This window comes from Acipenser ruthenus, chromosome 53, assembly GCF_902713425.1.
Source record: "Acipenser ruthenus chromosome 53, fAciRut3.2 maternal haplotype, whole genome shotgun sequence".
Classification (NCBI taxonomy): domain Eukaryota; kingdom Metazoa; phylum Chordata; class Actinopteri; order Acipenseriformes; family Acipenseridae; genus Acipenser; species Acipenser ruthenus.
Window position 1 is genome coordinate 3,047,153 of NC_081241.1, and position 18,540 is coordinate 3,065,692.

Here is an 18,540-nt window from a genome sequence, read left to right on the forward strand (position 1 = left end):
TCTCTATCCCAGTCTCAAAAGTTAAAAGCATCCCTGCGGCCTCAATACAACTCTCAATCATGCCTTCTGTCAGAATTCAGCTGCTTCTGCATGCAAGAAAGTAACAATTAACCTGTCCCCAGCATCGCTATACCCCCAGTGGATGGATGAAATACCACATTGGAACTACAGCTACGGAAAACAAAATTCAAAACGTTTCAAAACGTAACATAAAATACGGTACTACTAATATGGCTTCCGGTAGACTTTTGCAATATCATTTTGTAGTTTATTTGATTACATGATGTGAAATAAAAGATCTAAATTATGTTCATGTAGTTTTGTTTGTTTGTTTGTTTTGTTTTTTAATTATGTCTCAATCCTACAATTCTATGTGATGCAAACCTTTTGGCCACAGCTGTACAGTAGTTCTTGACTCCTTGCATAACTCATTTTTAGTTACCCCATGGCAGCTCTGATTCGAAAGACAGCAGTATTTAAAACTGCCAACATTTAAATCAATGGATTAGACCCCAGGGTGTTTAAAATAAAGGGACAGTCCTTCCATCAATTCTTAGTTATTCACCAGCACCCTACCAAGGTTCATAGCTATACTGTTTGAATCCTTCATTTACTTGTTACTGATTATTGCCTATGATTTAGCAGTTTGGAAAACAAAATGTACAGCTATGGTCAAAAATTTTGCATTGCCTAGAATTTTAGGATTGAGACATAATAAAAAAAAAAAATATGAACAGAATTTAGATCTTATATTTAACATTATGTAATAAAAGATAAATTCAAAATGATATCACAAAGTGTACCGGAAGCCATACTAGTAGTATTTCATGTTAGATTTCGAAATGTCACATTTTCCAATTTTTGTCTGTTTTACTTCTAATTAAATATAAATCTACAAAGTGGTATATAATTCAATGTGTTAACATTATTCAGCAGTTTTCATGAAGCAAAATTAGTTAATTCTATTGGGTGATGCAACACTTTTGGCCGCAGCTGTAGAACCCATCAATAATCTCAGAACTTTTCAGAGCACTCAGCAACCCTCTTCCCCTTTGTAAAGATGTGAAGAAATCTCTACATGACGACTGCAAGTTAATGCAGACTCAGCATTTCATCCAAAGCTGAATCACAATTCTGTTGGTCAGACCATTTGCTGCTCCTCAAGCTTCTTTGTTGTTCATTAGAATGTGTTACTTTATTAATTGAATTGACTCTAGAAACCCTTTCCGAGTGTGTGATGGTGCAACAGCGACTGTTTACACAGCACATGACATCACAGGACTGATTCAGCATTGCATCATCTGACTGCTGAAGCAGTAATAATAATAATAATAATAATAATAATAAGAAGAAGAAGAAGAAGAAGAAGAAGAAGAAGAAGAAGAAGAAGAAGAAGAAGAAGAAGAAGAATATGTACTATTTTGCATAAGACAATTCCATAATAATTGTCTTATGCTTGTTGTCTAATAATTTCACGCTCAGTCTGAACCCCAGATTCAGGACCTGCTGATTGGCTGAGTTTGGAAATGTTGGTGCTTCACAGTCGCCCTCACCCAGTGGTGAAGGAACAGCCAGTGCAGCTGCACAGGGGTCACATGCACTCAGAGGGCCCCGGAGTGGTCAGAAAGTTTAGAAAAAAAGAATTTGAACTGTGATAATATCCTTCACATTTATATCAGTATTAGGTCCTCTGCTATTCCTAATCTATATTAATGATTTAGATTCTGGTATAGTAAGCAAACTCGTTAAATTTGCAGACGACACAAAAATAGGAGGAATGGCAAACACTGTTGGAGCAGCAAAGGTCATTCAAAATGATCTAGACAGCATTCAGAATTGGGCAGACACATGGCAAATGAAATTTAATAGAGAAAAGTGTAAAGTATTGCATGCAGGCAATAAAAATGTGCATTATAAATATCATATGGGAGATACTGAAATTGAAGAAGGAATCTATGAAAAAGACCTAGGAGTTTATGTTGACTCAGAAATGTCTTCATCTAGACAATGTGGGGAAGCTATAAAAAAGGCCAACAAGATGCTCGGATATATTGCGAGAAGTGTTGAATTTAAATCAAGGGAAGTAATGTTAAAACTCCACAATGCATTAGTAAGACCTCACCTAGAATATTGTGTTCAGTTCTGGTCACCTTGTTACAAAAAGGATATTGCTGCTCTAGAAAGAGTGCAAAGAAGAGCAACCAGAATTATCCCGGGTTTAAAAGGCATGTCGTATGCAGACAGGTTAAAAGAATTGAATCTATTCAGTCTTGAACAAAGAAGACTACGCGGCGATCTGATTCAAACATTCAAAATCCTAAAGGTATAGACAATGTCAACCCAGGGGACTTCTTTGACCTGAAAAAAGAAACAAGGACCAGGGGTCACAAATGGAGATTAGATAAAGGGGCATTCAGAACAGAAAATAGGAGGCACTTTTTTACACAGAGAATTGTGAGGGTCTGGAACCAACTCCCCAGTAATGTTGTTGAAGCTGACACCCTGGGATCCTTCAAGAAGCTGCTTGATGAGATTCTGGGATCAATAAGCTACTAACAACCAAACGAGCAAGATGGGCTGAATGGCCTCCTCTCGTTTGTAAACTTTCTTATGTTCTTATGTTCTTATATTTGCAAAAGTTACAGCCTTCATATTCATCACTGTACCGATCGATGCCAATAATTCAGTTTTTATCTACCTAATTTTAACAGTTACCACTATTCTCTTAATTTTGATAAGAAAAATTGTTGAGCTTCCCCCACAACTGTCTTTGTGTGGAGGCTGGTACTAGGCACGCCTTTATGCTTTGTTGGCATCTCTTTTTCAAACTCCTAGACCACTTAACCCTTTAGCCTGGTGGGCACTAAGTATTGCAAAACAGTTTCCCACTGTCTTCATAGAGGGCTTGAGGTGCTGTTCAGCTCAGTCTTTTGCAGTTTTATTCTATGAGCACGATTCATCCTGTAGTTTAGGCGGAAGCTGTTAACGGGTGCTGCTGGGACCTAAATAAACTCAAGTAAATTAGCATGCCTGTATTTCTGTGTTAACATTTCTGCAAAATTCTGTGCAAAATTCTTCACCCTTGTCTGAATTCTGTATTGGTTTCTGCGATCACAGAATCACAGAACCATAGAGGGTCAGGTGATTAAGCGTGTTAGCTTAATCACTAGTGTAGTGTTGGATGTAAAGATGCACGCAAAATGCAATTCAAGTAGATGAGTAGAAAACATTGGGTTACTTACTGTAAACCTCGTTCCCTGAAAGAGAATACGACCACCAAAACATTCCTTATGGGAATATGCCTATGGTAGGTACTGAGCTCTTTATATCAGACTTGCTGATAGGCCCCTTTCTGGGGTGATGTCCTCGGTCCTGCCTGCCGAGGGATTAAATAGTCAACCCACGGAAGCCATGTTCTCTTTTTGCATCGAACCCGTGAGGGCGACCAATGCAACCTCGCTGGTAGGTGGTCATCTTCTCTTTCAGGGAACCAGGGTTACGGTAAGTAACCTAACATTCCCTTTCAATTCGAAGACGACCACCAAAACATTACTTATGGGAAAGTATACCAGAGCTGTCATGAGGGAGAAGGAACGGCAGCATATGAGGGACGCATCAGAACCGCATAAGCCAAGGTTAGCAGTGCGAGCGTGCAACCTCAAGGACTCTTGTGCCTAATGAAGGCAAGGAAGGATCTATCACATTGAGGCGATAGAACCTGGAGAAGTATGCGGCGTAGCCCAGCTAGCTCCATTACAGATATTGGATGTGAAGCCCCTCTGAAGATGGCCCAAGATGTAGCCCACCCTCTGGTAGAATGCGGGCTACTCTCCCAGATGGGGCAAGACAGCGTTATCATACGCAGTCGAGACTGTATCTGCAATCCAGTGTGACAGTCGCTGCTTCGAGAGGGGCTAGGGTCTGTATACCGTGACAGACAAAGAGCTGGTCAGAATGACGCAGAGCTCCTGTCCTATCCACGTAACACCTCAATGCCTGCACCGGGCAGAGGAAGTTCAATCTCCTATCCTCCTCTGACAAAAACGGAGGCAGATGGAAAGACTCCTGTTGCACAGACTGCTTCATGTGAAAGGCTGTGATCAACTTAGGGAGGAAAGCAGGGTTTGTACGTAGTGACACCGTGCTGCCATCGTCCCAAATACGCATGCTGGAGCTGTGCAGAGACAGCGCCTGTAGCTCACTGAGGTGATAGCCAAGAGGAAGGTTGTCTTTATAGACAGATACTTATAGACAGATACTTCAACCAGTGTTTTGCTTATCAAATACCTGCACACAATAAGCATTACATTAATAATGTGTCCAGAAATGTTGATACAATGTTTGGAAAGGAATGTAACACAGGTTTAGTAGCTGGGGAGAGAGAAAAAAAAAAACTTGCTACTTAGCATTTGTGAAATCTTCAACTACAATCCAAAACAGAAAGATATGTTATGTAATTACCGATGGTATATGTATGCCTTTGTTGTTAATATTCTATTAGAAACATAAAATTGCCAATACTCGACTTACATGTTAAATTATAGAAATAATGAGTTATGGCCTTGATATATACATTTCTTGTCTTTTACCAGATGAAGACAGGACAAGATGAAGAAGAATGCCTTTATAGACTATTTTAAAAAGAGCGATGCAGAGCATCTGGCCATTCACAAGGCCTATTTTGAAATGGAAGAGGGAGAGAGGGAAAAAGAATAGCTGCAGCGGAAAAACAGAAATTATTTGTAGATTCGCTGATTTTAATTGCAGAAAGGTTTGCTAATACACAGCAGGTACCACTCCTGCCTTATATATAAATAGTTAATTGATATTTGTATTCTGCTTTTGGCAATTATTATTATTTTTGTTATTTGTTATTGTTATTAATAATAAAAAAACGATCAATAATTCATAAGTTCTGGTGAGCTTATTTATAAATAAGGCACATGGAATGTAAACAATAATGTTATTGAAGTTGAAAGTGTTTTATTATGGAAACCAAATGTATATCTACTTAATATATTATTCCAATTACTAATTCAATTTTGAATTGCTGAGAAAGTGTCTGGCAAATGCATTCCTGATATGTTCTGTCTGTCAGGTAGTGCAGCAACAGGCTGTGGGTCTTCAGGGATCTGCCAGTATAGCCAGTCCTCATTGAAACGATCGTGGAATTCCTCACATATATTGTGCAAAATGCAAGCAGCCAATACAATGTTATTCAGAGAATTTAAGTTTGTATCGTTTCATTAAACACCTCCATCTTCCTTTAAGTTTCCCAAATGCAGTTTCGACGACACTTCTAGCTCAGCTAAGCCTGTAATTAAAGTTGCTCTTGTCAGGAGTGAGTCTGCCGTTTTCACAGTACAGTTTCATCAGCCATGCTGTCAGTGGGTAAGCTGGGTCTCCAACAAGAACGTACACTGTGTTACACCCGTCTATGTTCCTTGTGGTGGTTGGAAATAAGCATTCAGATGTTGCGAGTTCAAACAGATTGGAATTCTGAAGGACTCTTCCAGGGTACCCTGAATAAACATCCCAGAATTTCCCATTACAACTGCTTGTAAAATGATTGAATACCACCTTTTTCTATTAAAATAATCTTTGTAGCATTCTTGTGGGGCAATGATGAGAATGTGAGTGCCATCAATGGCACCCAGACATTGAGGAAAGCCCCACCTTTCTTCAAAACCTTTGGCCAGTAATGCACATTCTTCTGGTGCAGGTTTTAAATGCTTCGGCATTAATACTTCCACAATGGCACCACAAACTTTGTGTACACACTGAAAGGCGGATGTATGGCCAGCCCCAAACAGGTGTGATATTGACCTGTACTCACAGTTTGTTGGTAGTCGCCACAGACAAATTGCAACCTTTTTCTACAGTGATATCGGTGTTCTTCCAGCAGTTGTTTGGCGATCCAGATGTGAATGCAGATTTGCATACAGATATTTGACATATGAAAATTCTCCATCCAGTCTATGGATGTAAAATGATGACAAACAACTTCATCCTACCACTGCAGAGATCGTGGCTTTGACCAGTGAGTTGTTGTCCTACAGTCCCAAGTAGAGCAAAGTAAGCTGGAAAGTAAGCATAGAATAAAGGTTGTGGTTATTTTTATCTATCTATCTCTCTTTTCTTTTTTATTGATGTATAACAAGAATTACTATCCTAAATAAATCAATGACATGGATTTTCATTACTATTGTTAATTCATATATCAGATGCTTTTGTCCAAGGGGATTCACAGGATTTTTCAATCATTAGAATATGTTCAAATGTTGCATCTCTAGGCTGTGCCCTATAGCCTACATAAAGTATCTAGCTAAAGATGAAGGGTTAAAAAAAATGTGCCTTTGTATTTGCTATGCTTCGTCTCCTGAGTGATGACATAAATCTTCTGTTGCGGGTTTTACGTTGTCTTTTTTTATTTCTTCTGTAATGGTTTTATGTAAAACAAAGTTGAAAACCATGGCTAAAATAAACAACATCGCATTTAAAAACTCCATCTTGACGCTTCTGCGATGACAGTTATTGCCATGGTTACCATTATAGGTATTGCGTCATTTTGTTATCTACACGGATTTATCCGTTTCTTGGGGACAGCTCGGCATGCTTTCATTACTGTGCAGTTTGTGTATCATGCTGACACGGTATGGAAATAAAATTCGTGGAAACGAGGTAAAAGTTGCTGATTGGTTGGCTACCCCTCCTAGTTTTGTGTCGTCTGCAAATTTGCAAGCCATTTATATAGATTAAGAATAGCAATGGTCCCAATACTGATCCCTGTGGTACCCCACTTGTTGCGTTACTCCCATTTGATTCCTACTGTAAGGTCTTTAATGCATGTGTATACAGGTTTCAGGCTGGCTTTCTTTGTTGTTTACACTTTCTGTTCAGCTGCAGTGCTGCTCCACCATGAGTTATGATTGCAGTCTGCCTGCGCCTTCATGGATGAAAAGCAAGAAAATAAATGTGGATCTGTGTGTGCTGAAGTACTTCAAATTGAAACGATGCCTCGTATAGTTTTTAAAAACCTTTCATTTCTTGCGCGTTTTGTTGTGGGGAGCATCTGAATGTGGGTTTACCTTCTAATATTAATTGAATGCTATTCTCCCGAGACAGTTGCGTGAATTACATGTTGATTTTCATTTAATGGTTTAAGGTTGCTGCATCAGATTAGCCCCCGACTCTCCAGCTGAGAATCCCCTTGCAGCATTACTGGAGTGAGCTGAGCTAGGAGATGAAAAGAAGATGCTTTTCAAGTGCTGAGCAATTATGATCTGCATGAAAAGCTTGTTATGACAAATATTCTGGAATTTGTAATATCTCTGAATTTGAACAAAGATGCAGTCAATGGATGCCAGGCTTCTGATCAGAACTTTTGCTCATTTTAATTTTGAACTTGAACTTAACTCATAACAATGCTTTATTCTGTTGAATGAATTCTCTTTGACTCACAGCTGGATTTGATTCATTAAAGCGCCTCTGGATTTCATTAACTAGTGCGCTCTCCACAGAGCAATTAATATCCCATTATTAGATTACCAAATGGATACTTTAAGCACAACAGCCTTTCTTTCTGTTCCCTGATTCCTTCCCTTGGTGAGGTTTTACAGTAACTGCTTTCTTTGAAACTAGGTGCCAGCGTCATCAAAGAAAGGGATTGAGAAATAATATGACAGTCTGTGGCAAAGTGGTGAGTGGATACAGGTGAGTGCAGTGCAGCTACAAATCACACAGACAATTATTAACAGGTGCAAGGGTGTTTATTGATAAATTACAATGTTCAGAGCCTTCAATGCAAATGCCTGTAAATAATAATGATGGCATGAGACAGCGGCGTGTATCACTCAGTATTTGTAAATCCCCGGGTTTGACCCGCAACCAAAAAGTCCAGTTTTACACACCAACACAAAACACAAAACACAAACACAGTTCTTAGTGATAGTGAAATAAGTGCAAGTGGTGTATTACAGTTCTCCGTGAAATGCAGGGGTGAAAGTGATGTCCGGGTTTATGCTGGCTTCTGCTACAGCTCCGGATCGTGTTATAGGAAGTCTAGTTTAAAACAAACAGACAGTTATAACAAACACTAACAGACAAAACAAGCTCACGGTTTACAGTACGGTAACACAGGTTCCTTGTATGTTGTTTCTAACCATTTACCAAGGAACAGATCACGTCAGCTATGACCCCTATCTATATCCTCGCTCATGACCTCGCTCATCCTCGCTCATCCTCAGATGCCACACCGTTTAACGTCTGGGTCACTGAGTTTGGATACCGTAGCTGCGCCCCTTTCCTAAATGACCAACTTCCACCTACCCTACGGAATAAATTGTCGTGCCATTTAGTTAAGGGTACTCTGTTCCCGTTACACAGTGCCCTCACAGGTCGAGAGGGACATCTAACGCACAGCACCATTCGATCTCTGTCACACAGCCCCTTTGAATTTTGTGTATTTAATAAAAATAAAAATGGAGTCAAAAAGGAAAACGTTTACAAAAAAATGTCTCTTCTAATGTTGTTTCCCGTTGTAACGGGCAGTGTTGTGTGATACGCTGGCGGTTGCGGATTCTGTCCCCTGTCGGTGAGGTGAGGTTAAACTCTAAAGCCACAAATGCAGATGAGCCCGGTTCTTTTGCATAGTGGTTGAGATGTTCACTAGCATTGTATGGGGTCAGCGGTTTGCTCCCAGCCTCCGCCCTCTTTTATCTGTGAATATACACTGTGGGAAAAGCATAGCATGGTAAAGTACTGGCAAGAATGGGAAATCACAGTAATCAAGGTCACTAAATGCATACCGTGGTAAAAGCATGTGAAATGATTACCAGTAATATTACTGTGCAGATATACCATGGTGAACATGTGTAAGGGTATTCCTGGGGCTACAGGGTTTGTCTTATTCATATAGGTTTAATTATGAAGCTTGTGCTCATAGAAGTTGGGGTGGGGGAGTAAGAACTGCACGGCCTGTCTCTGCTCCTCAGCTCCCTGTTGTGCATTATTATTATTATTAATTTCTTAGCAGATGCCCTTATCCAGGGTGACTTACAATTGTTACAAGATATCACATTATTTCACATTATACAGATATCACATTATTTTTTACATACAATTACCCATTCATACAGTTGGGTTTTTACTGGAGCAATCTAGGTAAAGTACCTTGCTCAAGGGTATAGCAGCAGTGTCCCCCACCTGGGATTGAACCTACGACCCTTCGGTCAAGAGTCCAGAGCCCTAACCACTACTCCACACTGCTGCCCCTTAGCACTGTGAAGGTTTTTCAATTCACAAACGCATACTAGCACACGTACACACACACACTGTAGTGTAACAAGCTTGGTGCTGTTTCTATAGAGTGGCGTTGGAGCAGATGATTCCTGATTAGCCTGCTCAAGGAGACAGGGGATTCAGATAGCTTCCACACAATTGCTTCTTGATTAGTGTTGAACGGTGCTCATTGTGTTTGCGCCGTTCCTGGAACGAGGCGTTTGCTGTGCAGATAGAGATAGCAGCTCACGCTGGTAAAGAGGGAGAGGAGTTTACAGGAGAGGGACGGTGCAGGTTTGGTGTGCCTGCCCTGACACGCAGACACAAATTACAGTCTGTGAGTGTGTGTGTGTCTCTGTGCAGGATCAAAGTTCCTTTCAATGAGAACTGAAAACTATGCATGTGTGTCTCATTTTATATTAGTATTTTTCAAGCCATTTCTACTTATTTATGTTAAAATAAAGGTCACATATATTCATGACTGGTTGTGTACGCGGTTTATGCTTGAGGAGTGCACGAAATACCACAATAAATTACTCATCTAAAACGTATTGATTTTGAGTTGTTTTTAATTGAAGCATCATTAAAATCTTTTAGAAGTGCAACAGGTTGCAGTTGATCAGCTAACTAATGCAATAACTTTCAGTCAGTTTCTGCAACACAGACCTATGTGTGTGTCTAAATGAAGATGTCGAAGAAAAATTGGATGTCAGTCATACATTATCTAATGCATATCTTGTATGATCTATTTAATGAACTGGCATCTCAGCCCATTGAACTGAAGGGCGGGATGTGAACCGCAAACTACACAGCTCAAAGACTTACCATTCAACTGAAGAGCAAGCTCTGTAGTGGAGAGGGAAGCACGTGTCTGATGCTGATGTCAGTACTGCTAACTCATCAGCCGCTAGGAGGAGATTCATTACAGAAAGACACGCAATAACACTGGCTTTCAGTACTGAACCCGCCCTTTAGGTTATTATTGTACAGCTGTGCCAATAAGGCTGGTTGGAAGAATATACAATGCATTTACCAGCGCTTACCCTGGTTTGCCATGTTTATTTATGTGATTTACCATACCTTGCTATTCTTTACAATGCTTACCTATGCTTATTCCCTAGGCTTTTACTATGTGAATCTTTTTTATAAAGGTTGGTTAACCATGTTAATGTGCTTTACCGTGCACCTCTGTGCTTTACAATGCTTCCCTATGCTTTACCATACCTATCTGTGTTTTACAATGCTTCCCTGTGTTTTGCCATGCTTTCACTGTGCTTTTACAATGGGAGTCTTTTATAAGGGTTGGTTTACCATAGTTTGTTTTTTAACCTGCTTTACCATACCTCGCTCTGTGCCCTTTTATAAAGTTACATCTGTGCTGTTTGAAATCATCATCATGTTGTTTAAACTCCCATTCAATGAAAAAGGCAACAGCTCATACACATATTGTAAACAGTAACATGTATTAGATGTAATGTTGTATTATAACACTGTGGTCCAGGATCTCACCTTCTGACTAGTGGGACCTGCCCTCTTTTGACGTGAACCTCTGACAGAGGTCACAGGGCACCAGGCTGGATGATTGGGCCCATCGGCCCTCCCTACAGGGAGACACAGCTGCAAAGGAGGCGGAGGGGCAGACATTTTGGAAACGGAAAAGGGGAATTAAAAACTCTCCGACAAATGAGATGCTAGACAGCCCCCTCCCCTAGAATCCCAGCAAGCCTCCCAATACTGTACAGATAGCTTTCCTTGTTTGAAAATCAACACATTAATGAATGCATTCATCTTCCGCATTGAGCGGTTTAAAAGCTGATTGATGTGGGAAGCTGACATATTTACTGCCGTACTTCTGTAAACTGACAAATCATATTCTTGGTATGTCAGTAAAATTGCCAGTGCCCCGGGTGAGAGGAAAATTTGCTGCCAATCGACTTTTAAACTTGATGCAGAAGTTAATTGCCGTTGATTGGTACTCAATTGGAAACTGAGGGAAGGACCGCTGTTCTTGTTTTCAAATCAACACGTTAATTAGTAGGTGTGTTTGGATTTATTTAATATCTGCCGACAAATATTTCTGAAAGGCAATTGCAAGTACGAGTATGAGTACGAGTGTCAGCACACCCCTAGCAGATTCCATCGGACATATTTCTTGATAACTTGGAGTTTCTGTGTGGAGACAGCAGTCTTGGATCACACCCTTGATACCTGATAAGAGATGTAAACAGCTCAGAAAGAACAATGATCTCTTCACTTCAGCTTATTTTTAACACAATGGAAGGATTTGCAGCCCAGCAAGCGGCGAACTCTGCAGAGAACTTGTACATTTATAAAATTCCCAGAAGTTTCGCGGCTGGTTTCAAAGATGGTGATTTGCTCTCATCGTGCCGAAGATAAAGAAAGATACAGCTGTGGCTAAAAGTTTACCACAAGAAACACCACACCGGAAGCCATAATAGTAGTACAGTATTTCATGTTTGATTTTCAAATTTCACACTTTTCAATTAGTTCATTCTATAGGGGGGTGGTGCAAAACTTTTGGCCATAGCTGAAGTTTAACTAACTTTAAGGACCGTTTAAAAAAAAAAACACACACATTTTGATTAATCTCATGATTTTTGTTACAGATCTGTTTTATATATATATATATATATATATATATATATATATACTTCTACAGCAGCTCCTTTTTGTAAACATATCCATTTTACTTCATGTATATAACCTGTTTACTTAGAGACCCCATTTCATGAGGCCTTAAGTTGTTTTTCAATAAAATACAAATATTTTCCAGCAAGATATACATTCCTGTCTTTTGCTATCTGTCTCTCGACAATTATATCTCAAAAACAACCATTCTCTTATACAGAAAAACAGTTGAGTCCGTTGGCATCTGTCCAGCGCATTTTTTAAAGTTTTTTTTTTGTGTCATTGTTCCGATCCAGGGTTACAAGACAATGTTGAAATTCCACACAACTTCCTGTGTTTTGGCACAAGCAAGGCCCTAGTCGCTAGGCCTCACTTCCTGTTCAGGGGTGTTCAAAGGCTGGTCACCATGGTAACATAGGGTGACTGGGATGTCTGCCTTTTTGAAGGAGTTCTGGCCAGACATGGCCTTGAATAACTGTTATCAGTAAAACAAAAGTTGGAGAACACATTCTTCAGAACAGCCTGCCTTGCATTCTTGGATGATGACTCATTGATTTGCTATTGTTTTGGGGGGTGAATATTTTATTTCTGAGCTCCAGCAAACAAGTGGCTAGTGTTTTTGTTTAACATTGTTAAACAAAAAATAATTAAGGGTCCATTTAGGAATGATTTATTATCTGATTAAACACAATGGACCAGATTTACCTTGGTATTACAACAACAAAAACTGCAATATGTACAATTTTTTTGCAAATGTAAAATTAAATAGCGAATGCTACAAAACTTGTAACAAAGTTTTTAGGACACAAAAGACTGCCTTGTTTGATACAAGTTATGTAACTTTTCTTTCTTCACAATTTGCATTTAAGTGTGAAACTTTTAAAAACCTTGGTCAGACAGGCAACACATCAACAAAATCACTGGATATTCAGTGCAGGATCCACATGTTTATTAAAGATGATCGGAAATAAAACAAGTTAAAAAAAACACGAAACAAACTTGCCTCACAACAGGCATTTAAAGGTGTGTTTACACTTGCACAAATGTTCTGTATTCCGGAAGATTTGCTCGTGTAACCATGCTGAGACCACATTCCGGAACGATTCAAGAAAATTCCCAGCAGGCACTGCATGCAAGCCAGCTATGTCATCACCTTGCTGATTAACTAGGTGGTAGCATAACATACAGTGATTAAATATACACTGACTGATACACTACATGAACACAGTAAAAGTCAAATAAGATTCAATATATTTGGCGTAGTCCTTTTTCTTCATCAACGTCCACCGCAAGCCAACCACCGCAAGGTAGTATTTTACAATGATTGTGCTCGATGATGACGTCATTACACCATAGTGTACCAGTGTATACGGACCCTTCCGGAACAGAATGTTTCGGAATCCTTTCTAAACGATTCCAGAATGCAAGTGCAAATGCAGCAAAACACTTTTATATCAACACCGTAGTGCATACTAGCTTATATGCTCTCATTAGCGAGTTTCCCCCTGAACTAAACTGCTGGGATGCTACAGCTCTTTTGTAATCACCTGCCTTTCGCAGGCGGATTGATTAATCCTAAATTAATGTATTGCATTGCCAATCAAAGGCCCCCAGTTTTCTTCATTCCAACTGCATTCTCACATGTCTGGAATGGAGGGAGTCTAGTATAGGGAATTGTAACCCTACCCTGCCGAATTACACTGCCGAGTCTACTAGTCTGACCCTGCCACAGTAAGACACAACTTCACTTCTGAGTACTTATATTAACTCCTGAAGTTGTATGTTACTAATATTTTCTGTTTTGCTTTCATGGGAGAGGATTGCATTATGGTGCAAATACTGTAGATAAATCTGGTTCTTTGTGTTCTACATTTGTTCATTGCCAAAAATATATATAAAATATTTATCAAATGAAAATTGTGTTTTGGGGCCTTTTCACATATGGTTATTTTCTAAACGAAACTGAGTTCACTTGGAAACAAACACATGTGCACCTCACGTGCACTCTGTTCTTTTTACTGGTTCACTTCCACATAATTCTGAACTGACTGTGCCTTTACATTGCACTGAAACAAGCAAACCAAAATCAGTCATTTTGCCCAAACAGACTGAGACCAACTCTTGAGAAGGACTTAGTTCGGTTCAATTAAAATCGAACTCTGAAAAAGACTTTTGGAGGATTCACATATGCTTTTAAAACAAACCGAACCCCATTCAGTTGGAAAAAAAATCAGCCCAAACCAACCAAGTGTGAATACACCCTAAGTCTCGCAAGTCCAGATCCACATAACACACTGGAATTTGAGTAGATAAGAGTTATTCACTGAAACATGACACCTGTTTATTGTGGAGTGGATGCAGTGGCCATTTTAAACATTTAAAAGAGAGACCCTGAGTGAACCAAGGCCATTGCTCAGCTTCATGAACTCTAATGCAGCTAGGCCCTTTATTAAAAATAAGAGTGAGAAAATGATTCTTAAACTATGCAGCGTACACACAGGGTAATTCCTTCTTCTCAATCACATGCAAACCATTCACATTTCACTGTTCAGCTTCGGTTATGTTTCCTTCCCTTATTTGGGCACGAAAATAACGATACGTGACAAAAGTTGTTTTGAGGGATTTGCGTTGTCAAGAGCCCTGTGTACAAAATAACTGCGTTCCTCCACCTAGAAATAGCTTGAATGATCTGCCGGAGGAGGGGTTGTGGTCTTGTGGTTGAAACGAGGGGGATTTTGCAATTGTTTTGCTTGTTTTTGCCCTGATTATGAAACTGTGACATAATTTAAATACAACAGAGTTCTGCTTTTTTTTTTTTAAATCGAAAATCAGATTATCCCCAGCATTTCCGAGATGGATGCAGAAGTACCCTTCTTTGGGTATTAAGACGGAACAGATTGTCGGGGGTTATCTTAGTTTACAAGTAATTGCATCCGAATTATAACTATTATAAAACTTCAGCTTCTTCTTACACAATTACAATTCCCCTAGCTGCTGCCATTTCTAGCCACTTCTAGGAACAATTCACTGTAGGGTTCATATTTCAATCACTTCTTACTGTAGTATTTTTTTTTTATAATTTCTTGTTCCCTATCAGCAAAATAAGCATAACCACCCCCTTTGTATCACCCTGAAGAAACCCCAGCTAGCAGAACCATTAGCAGAACACAACATTACCAGCACACTGCACAGTGGATTGGGAACAGATTCTGCATTGGACAGATGATCCTGATATGGAAGCACACTTTCTGTCTGTCTGGTATTGTCACATGGATTTGGAAAAGGTAGAGTTACTGCAGTACCATTCTACCATCTTCCCATTTTAGCCCACATGTGTGCTACCATTGTCCCTGAGTACAACACAGAGCCCTTGCATTGCCATTGTCATTGACTTCTATCTGCATTGCCACTGAAGATCAGTGGTGGAGGGCACCACCCTTGGACCTAGAGGACCTACGTCGTTGTCAGTGCAGTCCTTCACTAACGCTTGAAATGACAAGGCGGCAGACTAATGATGGATCTGTGTGTTGGTCTTTAGTATACAGACACACAGAGACGTCTCCTTTACACACTTCTTCTCAGACACCGAGGCACCCCCGAGCAGGAACACCCTCCGGACTGTTGGAGAGTCCGTCTGATGATGGATGGTGTCTGGGAGAGGATCTGACAGCTGTGTCTGACCGACATGGAATCCCCCTCTCACTCACCACTCCCGAGCACTTCAGCCTTTGACCAGCAAACTGATTAGTGATTCCCGGAATGACTGACCCAGCTTCCAGCAGCTTTTCAGAGCGCAGAGTTGAAACCTGGAACTTCACTTTTTGTCCATTTTTATGCAAACTGAAATGGTGGCTGTCTGTTACGCAATGCAACAGCCCTGCGTTCCTTTTTTTTTGTTTCACAAAAATCTGTGCCAAGTAAGACTGTCTTGTGAAAAGTTTGAATAAGATGTTTTTTGCCAACATGTAGTAAAAGCGTTTTAATGCACTAGCCAAACTGGGTACATTCAATACCAAAAAGTGTCCTTCAATAGCCACAGTGGATGATATAAAACACCCCAGACTGCTGATGGGTACATTAGCCTTTGGTTATCTTTAAATCAAATTGTCACACACACACACACACAGTCAAAGAAAATATTGTGACTTAAATAATCAAGGGTTTTAAAAAAAAATGTCTTACCTGTAATTATGTAGCTTTATGGGGTCCTAATACCTGCTGCACAGGGAGAGTGAATCTACAGTGTGGGGGTGTCAGGATGTGGGGTCCTAATACCTGCTGCACAGGGAGAGTGAATCTACAGTGTGGGGTGTCAGGATGTGGGGTCCCTAATACCTGCTGCACAGGGAGAGTGAATCTACAGTGTGGGGGTGTCAGGATGTGGGGTCCTAATACCTGCTGCACAGGGAGAGTGAATCTACAGTGTGGGGGTGTCAGGATAAATGTCCTCTTGATTCAAAGTGAAAATAAAGCAAAAAACTATTCTACAGAAAATTGAGAAAGGAATCGCTGGAAAGTTAACGAGAAGTTTGAAAATGTTAAATGACCCATTTGAATACAAATGGAAATGACCAAGCTCTTCTTGTGTGTGCGCTTCCTTGAATTGAACCTGTGTGTCTGCAAACAGACTTCCCCTTTAAGAGGATTCTTGCACCGGCCCTCTGAATGTATCACAGGGCTGCCGTTTGGCTTCGACAGTGTAATGCGAAGACATACCCAGTCCTAATACATAGCAATGCGGATACATCCCAACACAGCCCAATACGGGGGTGGATGGACTTGATAAATGAGCCTTCACGTCCAATAGAACACCACAGACACAAAACAACCCTGATTGCAATGAAATACTCACTGTGTTCAGATTTAAAGAACAAAATCCATTTGGAAATCCCAGCATATTACTCTGAAGCAGCTGGCAGATCCATCAGCAGAGCAAATATATTATCTGTGTATACTGATGTGATACTGTGGTACTCTACTGGACTGCAATAGCTTGCCTGTAGTGTGCATTGGTGGTTATTCCTATAATGATCTCCTTACTGTAGTACCTGCATTCAACTTGTGGCAGCCCCATCCCATTGTAGTTTAGAACAGAACTATTATATTGCTACAGACGATGCTTTGGAAATGCTAAAAACCATTGAACTTGTGTGCAATGTTATGTTTATTAGTGCTATACGAAGCATTTATTCGGATCAAGCTCTCTACAGGTGAAGGTTATTGGTGTCGATCGGGCTAATTTACCATTCCAAGTCAAACGAGTGAAGAAACAGCTGCTGCTTGGGTTTGTGTGGATCGCTGTTCTCCACAGAGTCTAAAAGAAAAGCAGCAATCGTCACAAACCCAAGCAGCTGTTTCTTCTCTCGTTACACTCTGAATGGTAAATCAGCCCGATCCACCCTGACCTGATTGTCAGCACCTGATTTCTGTGGAGAGCTTGATCTCAATAATTGAATAATCGGTTTGTGCAGCACTATTACCTATACGAGGTTACCAACACATTTAGAAATCAAGGGGTCTGAGTAGCATCCAGGGACACTAAAGCACTTGAGATGTCAGGAAACTGACTCATTAACATCTTTTGAATCTTAAATTGTGAACTCACAAATAATGAATACATAAATAAATGAATAGAAAATGACACTTTGGATAATTATTACTACGGTTCCATGTTCCATCCAAATGCAGTCCCATGCAATGCACCAGCTAGCTAGGACAAAGACAGTAGTCTTTAAATCCAAACTCTATAGACTTCATCATCTAATGATTGGATTTCACTGTGTGGCAATAAACCAGCTTATTGTTGCCCAAAGAGGCTTGTATACATTATGCTAGAAGAAGCGTGAAAACCCATCCTTGATCTCCTGCTGTGCAAAATCTAATCTGCCTGCAGGAATGCACTTCCTCCAGATCTTAGTTCCATCTCAAACCTTAAAACGGATAAGAAGGTCGCAGCATTTCTCAAACCATTGAACAACCAACATTCACCCAGCAGGCTGACATACAGCAAGGAACAGACTGATGAACCCACCTCCAGCAGACCAGTAAGTAAGCAGTTACTAAAAGAAGACTCAGCAGCACAGGGACACACATAGCTAAGGCAGAAACAGGGAAGCAACAACCAACACAAGAAAGGTTTCCAGGAGAGCAGTCTGTCTGATTGGTGCTTGATGCATTGTATCTCTGGGAGCCTTTGTTGACTCAGAAATGTCTTCATCTAGACAATGTGGGGAAGCTATAAAAAAGGCTAACAAGATGCTTGGATATATTGTGAGAAGTGTTGAATTTAAATCAAGGGAAGTAATGTTAAAACTTTACAATGCATTAGTAAGACCTCACCTAGAATATTGTGTTCAGTTCTGGTCACCTCGTTACAAAAAGGATATTGCTGCTCTAGAAAGAGTGCAAAGAAGAGCGACCAGAATTATCCCGGGTTTAAAAGGCATGTCGTATGCAGACAGGCAAAAGAATTGAATCTATTCAGTCTTGAACAAAGAAGACTATGCGGCGATCTGATTCAAGCATTCAAAATTCTAAAAGGTATTGACAATGTCGACCCAGGGGACTTTTTCGACCTGAAAAAAGAAACAAGGACCAGGGGTCACAAATGGA